This window comes from Triticum aestivum, chromosome 4B (genome assembly GCF_018294505.1).
Source record: "Triticum aestivum cultivar Chinese Spring chromosome 4B, IWGSC CS RefSeq v2.1, whole genome shotgun sequence".
Classification (NCBI taxonomy): Eukaryota; Viridiplantae; Streptophyta; class Magnoliopsida; order Poales; family Poaceae; genus Triticum; species Triticum aestivum.
In genome coordinates this window covers 482,285,857-482,292,487 of record NC_057804.1, presented here as the reverse complement: position 1 = coordinate 482,292,487, position 6,631 = coordinate 482,285,857, and the positions used below count along the sequence as shown (strand labels likewise).

At 45.4% G+C, this 6,631-nt stretch overlaps 1 pseudogene; it reads left to right on the top strand.

Annotated features, from left to right (window-relative positions):
* The first annotated feature begins 304 nt into the window (after nt 1-304).
* Nucleotides 305-443, top strand: LOC123095328 (uncharacterized; annotated as a pseudogene).
* Nucleotides 444-6,631: the final 6,188 nt, after the last annotated feature.

Sequence of the window (6,631 nt, the reverse complement as noted above, 5' to 3'; positions counted from 1 at the left end):
GGACAAGGAAGGCAAGGAGACGACCGAGCCCAATCCTCTCCATCCCATCTGAGTGAGGGAGGATCAACAAGTGCTCGGCTACCTCCTCAGCAACCTCTCCAAAGAAGTGTTGATCACGGTGACCGCGATCACCACCGCGCACGCTCTCTGGGCAGCGCTCGCAGGCATGTTTTCCTCTCAATCTCTGAGTCGTGTTAACAACATTCGCACTGCTTTGATCAATGCACAGAAGGGCAACCAATCTGTTGCCGCGTACTATGCCTCTATGTGCGGCCTGGCCGATGAACTCGCCGCGGCCGGCAAGCCAATCCAGGATGATGAACTGATCTCCTACCTGCTGCACGGGCTGGACATGGACTACCAGCCCCTTGTCTCTGCCATCGACACCCACGTCACGCCGGTCTCCCTTGATGAGGTGTACGCCATGCTGAGCAACTTTGATCAGCGTGTCGCGCAGTTCCATAGCACCGGCGGCGGCTTCAAGTCTTCGGCAAACGCGGCCACCCGCGGGCGCGGCGGGTACTCATCCTGTCACCGTGGTCCTCCTCGACACAAGGGCAAGCAAGGTGGTGGCGGCTCCAGCAACTCCGGCTCCCGCGGTGGGCGCCCTAACTTCAACAACAACAACAAGGGTCGCCATGGCGGGGGCGGCAGCGGCAGTGGCGGCTCGGGACGGTCACGACCCGATGTTGTACGCTGTCGAATCTATGGCAAGCTTGGACACTCGGCCAAGGATTGCTGGTATCGCTTTGACGAAGATGAAGCTTCCTTGGATGAAGAAGACAAGGTTGTTGCCGCCGCCGACGGGTCCTATGGAGTGGATACCAACTGGTATCTTGACAGTGGTGCCACAAACCATCTCACGGGCAAGCTCGAGAAGGTGACCCTCCGTGAGAAATACCATGGGAAGGACCAGATCCACACGGCAAGTGGTGCAGGTATGAGGATAAGTCATATAGGTCATTCTGTTATACGTACCCCTTCCCGTAAAATTCATCTTAGAAAAATTCTGCATGTTCCTAGTGCCAACAAAAATCTTCTCTCCGTTCATCGTATCATTATTGATAATCATGTGTTCATTGAATTCCATCCTTTCTTCTTTTTGATCAAGGATCAGGCCACGAGGAAGGTACTCTACCGCGGTAGATGTGTTCGAGGGCTTTACCAATTGATTCCGGAGTTTAGGAGATCAAATAAACAAGCTTGTGGTGCTATCAAGCTTTCCTCCACACGATGGCACGATCATTTAGGACATGCATCTTTTTCTTTAGTTGAATGCTTGCTTAAGAAAAATAAGCTCCCGTTTGTTGGTGAGCGAGATAGTGAAACTATATGTGATTCTTGCCAAAGAGCAAAATGTCATCAATTACCTTATCCCATATCTACCAGTGTTTCTACTCAACCCTTGCAATTAATTTTCTCTGATGTTTGGGGGCCTGCCCCTACCTCAGTGGGTAGACACACATATTATGTTAGCTTCATCGATGACTATAGCAAATTTTCTTGGATTTATCTCCTCAAGAAAAGATCCGACATTTTTCAGGTGTTCAAAAATTTTCAAGCACTTGTAGAACGTAAGTTTGATAGCAAAATTATTGCTATCCAATCCGACTAGGGAGGGGAATATGAGAAGCTCAATTCCTTCTTTCAAACACTTGGCATATCTCACCATGTGTCATGCCCCCACGCTCACCAACAAAACGGATCGGCCGAACGCAAGCATAGGCACATAGTAGAGGTCGGTTTGGCCCTCCTTGCCGGCGCTTCCATGCCCCTAAAATTTTGGGACGAAGCCTTCCTCACGGTCGTTCACATCATCAACATGCTTCCTAGTCGAGTGATCAATAATGAAACACCCACTGAACGACGTCTCCATATCAAACCAAACTATACATCACTTCGTGTGTTTGGATGCGCCTGTTGGCCCAATCTCCGACCATACAACTCTCGCAAATTAATGTTTCGGTCAAAACAATGTGTTTTTTTTTGGATATAGCACTCAACACAAGGGGGTCAAGTGTCTTGATGTTTCTACCGGTCGAGTATACATATCTCGTGATGTTGTGTTCGACGAAACTAAATTCCCCTTCTCTGATCTACATCCAAATGTCGGCGCTTTACTTCGGAAAGAAATTCTACTTCTTCCTCCTACTCTAACCAGCCTTGATCCAGGGGAGTATAGCTCTAATGATCCTACTATGACTAACCCTCTCACCACTTTGCCTGAGTTGTATGATGATGCAGGAAGCCATGCTGAAAAAAACGGAGCTGAAAATGATGAAGAAATCTGCCCAACAGGGCCATATTTCATGTGCCAGGATCGGGGGAGCAAATCTCCCTTGGGATCAGTTCCCGCAGACCTGGCGGAAGAATCTGCCTCGGGATCGCCGCCTGGAGATTCGTCAGGTCGATCCTCCTCGGACTCCGCACCTTTTGCTGCTCCCGCTGCGGCCGACCGCGCGCCAGCGGGTGGACCCGCCTACTCCACGCGACCCACAGCGACTGGAGGAGACGCCAATCCCGCGTCGCATTCACCTGGGCCCACAGGCGAGCCCACGGGCGGGCGTTTCCCCGTCCAACCCGTCTGTTACAAGCGGCGGGACCTGCACCGTCCGACCAACACGGGCCCCACGTCTGGCGCCAGAGAGGAAACGGCGCAATCATTGGCGCATGATGAGCCGGGCCCGGCGGGATCTTCTGTGCCGCAGGCAGCTTCTTCACGTGCTCCTGGTGTGCCGCGGTGCACAGAGGATCCAGCGCCTGCTCCCAACGTGGCTGCTGCGCCTGAATCCGCCTCGGGATCTTCTGCGCAATTGCCAATCTCGTCGCGTCGCACTCGTCTTCAACAAGGGGTAATACAACCTCAAAATTATAAACACATGACAAAGTTTGGGATGGTATGTTCCACAGGTGAACCAGGCGAGCCACATACACTTGAAGAAGCACTTGGTGATGAAAACTGGAAGAAAGCAATGAGAGAGGAGTACTCAGCCTTGAAATGAAACAACACATGGCATCTGGTTCCTCCACGGCAAGGTAAAAACCTTATTGATTGCAAGTGGGTATTTAGGATAAAGAGGAAATCCGATGGAACCATTGATCGTTACAAGGAAAGACTTGTAGCAAAAGGATTCAAACAACAGTATGGCATTGATTATGAGGATACTTTTAGTCCAGTTGTAAAAGCTGCCACTATCCGTCTTGTTTTGTCAATTGTTGTCTCTAGGGGCTAGAGCCTCAGGCAGCTAGACGTTCAGAACGCGTTTTTGCATGGTGTTCTGGAAGAGGAAGTGTACATGAAGCAACCTCCTGGGTTTGAAAACAAAAATGCACCTCATCATGTGTGCAAACTTGACAAAGCATTATATGGACTGAAACAGGCTCCTAGAGCATGGTACTCACGTCTGAGTCATAAAATGCAAGCACTTGGCTTTATTCCTTCAAAGTCTGACACCTCCTTGTTCATTTACAACAAATGCAACACTCACATATTTGTTCTCATATATGTTGATGATATTATTGTCACTAGCTCATCTAATGAGGCTATCACAGGACTTTTGAAGGATCTTAGTGCAGAATTTGCTCTCAAGGATCTTGGAGAGTTGCATTATTTTCTAGGGATTGAAGTAAAGAAGCATGAGGATGGACTTCATCTCTCCCAAGAAAAATACGCAACAGATTTGGTAAAAAAGGCTGGTTTGCAAGGGTGTAAACCCTCACCTACTCCACTGTCCAGTTCAGAGAAGCTGTCTCTTACAGAAGGACAGCCCTTGAGTCAGAATGACAGCACAAGGTACAGGAGTTTGGTAGGTGCACTCCAATATCTGACGCTTACAAGACCTGATATCTCATTTGTTGTCAATAAGGTATGCCAGTTTCTTCATGCACGTACCACAGTTCACTGGACTGCTGCAAAGCGTATAGTCAAATATGTCAAGAACACTCTGAGTATTGGTCTGAATTTCAGCAAGTCATCATCCACACTTTTGAGTGCCTTTTCAGATTCCGACTGGGCAGGTTGCTTGGATGACAGACGGTCCACTGGTGGCTTTGCAGTATTTTTTGGTCCTAATCTGATTTCATGGAGTGCTAGGAAACATGCTACTGTCTCTCGCTCTAGTACAGAGGCAGAATACAAAGCATTGGCAAATGCTACAGCTGAGATTATATGGGTGCAATCACTGCTGAAAGAACATGGTGTAAAAAGTACTAAAACTCCATGTTTATGGTGTGATAACCTGGGTGCCACATATTTGTCTGCTAATCCAGTGTTTCATGCTAGGACCAAGCACATTGAAATTGATTTTCATTTTGTCAGAGAACGAGTGGCTCAGAAGAAGCTTGACATACGTTTTGTGCATTCCAAGGATCAGATAGCAGATGGATTCACAAAACCCTTACCCACAAGAAGTTTTGAAGACTTCAAACATAATCTCAACTTGATGAAGTTGTGATTAAGGGAGGGTGTTAAACACATATTCATGTCACGTTGGAGCACAAGTTTGGCGCACAAGGAGACGTCCAGGAGATAGACTAGGTTGTTAGACAAGTAGTTCAATATCTTGTAAACCTCTTATCTCTTTATCTCTTCCTCCCCAAGTTGTAATCTTCTCCAACAAACTTGTATGCGCTATTCGCCAGGGAGGTGCGCCCCTGCAGCCTATAACATGCAATGCGCCCCCTCACACCGAGGGTAAGACGCTTTCGCCTATTCGCACACTATTAGTTTATATACTATAACGAGTACTCTCAGATTGGATTTTGTGTTCAGTATAGAATCTTGAAAGAAGAGGTCTTAGAAAAACAAAAGGGTCAATTTAACATATCTGAACAGGCACATGACCCAAGTTCCATAGTTACATTCAACGCGTCGCTTGTTACACTCTTATTCTCTTTAGCTCTGCTTTTCTATCTAGCTTCACGTAGCATTTTATTCTGACCGCACAATCTATATTGTGACTGTTCAAGCATGATTGTCTCCTACATAACCATACTACATTCCATGCTTTTACAAAATTGAACCAAAAGAAACTACCTTTGTTTAACAATTTGTTTTCACAATGACTAGAAACTTATAACTCCGAGAATTTCATTTTCATCCACTGCACTGTATCTTCGTCTTGCATCTTACTGTTAAATTCATCCACTCCAGTATTGCCTAATTTCTCTTTACCACAGGACTACATTTCTTCAAACTCTGCTGGTTTTTAGTCCTTAAGCTACTCCAAACAGTAGATCCACGAACTTTGTAATCCTTAAAAATGTGAATAATATATCAAGGAAGTGCCTGCTCCAGTGCTGACTACTTGGAAAATTAGATAGAGCTTTGATACTCCTATTTCTGTTCCCACCACGAACTCTACAACACTAAGGCCAAATTTTATATTGATCCTTTGCATATTTTTTCTTCATGTATAATTTCCAGTGCTGACAGCAGAAACTAATCTGATCAATCAAGCAATTATAAATATCATGGGAATATTTCATCAGCCACCACCAAACTAACAATTCTTCACTTGACACTTTCAGAGCTTGTCATTGAGTGTATGACTGTTTTATAACTGAATAATATTTGCTTTTCATCCACTGCATTATATGATAATCCTGTAATCTACAACCTAAATTATATTATTATTTTCTTTACTTTCAACTTTCATCATTTACTTTAACATCTCGCTTAGTGCAATCTTCTTTCCTTTAGCTCTGCTTTTCCATTTAACTTCACTAACATTTTATTCCGACCACGAAAATTGAGAGCATCCTCCTCTGTTTAGCTCGGCGGGGCCAACGCCACCATCCTCACCGACGTCCAGCAAGCGCCATGCAACTAATGGTGTTGCTGCCATGACGACGCCCGCCTCCATGCTGATCGAGCTTTTTGACCAGCCCGGAATGGACAAGGTCATTTGGGCATCTGCTTTGTATGTGCTATTTGCTCTCTTTTTATAAGGAGTGTAGCTACATGATCAAATTTGTACGCACACTGTAGTTCTATGTTGTATCTTTCTTACTGAAGAAGCGACAACATGCTCTTGTCAGTGTTATTTTATTGCTATCCATTGCCATGTGCTACCAGATCAGAAAAGAGAAGTGAAAATGTGTTTGTGCATGTACCAAAGTTAAGAAAATTTAGCTGTTTTCGTTAGTTCCAGCAACTGTTTGCCAGTACATATGATGCGCTGCCCTCACCACAAAAGCAAGTGAAAGGTGCGGCCACCTACCAGGCACTGCTGAACTTACTACTATAAAACTTATTAGGCAATCATATTTAATTGTCGAATGTGTTTAATCTGGTTGGGAATAATCCACCACCTAAGCAGATCAAAGTCTCTAAAGTATTGTTGTTTGTTTTGTTATCAGTTGTAAATTCAATTGCAAATTTCTTGCTTATATGTGCATGTTCGTAAATAATTAGACAATAAAAGGACAATCTGGCACCACATAAAATTCCTCTTAGGAGGCGTCACCGGGTGGCGCCCCAACACCTAGTCATTTCCACTTCTGGGACATAAAACGAGACCCTAGCAGAGTCAACTTAAATTCTTCCCAAGTGGTTACTCTTTGCCATCCATTGATGGTTTGGTACATCCTCCACCAAGTAGCAGCACCTCTTTTCAAAGCACTGAAGAGC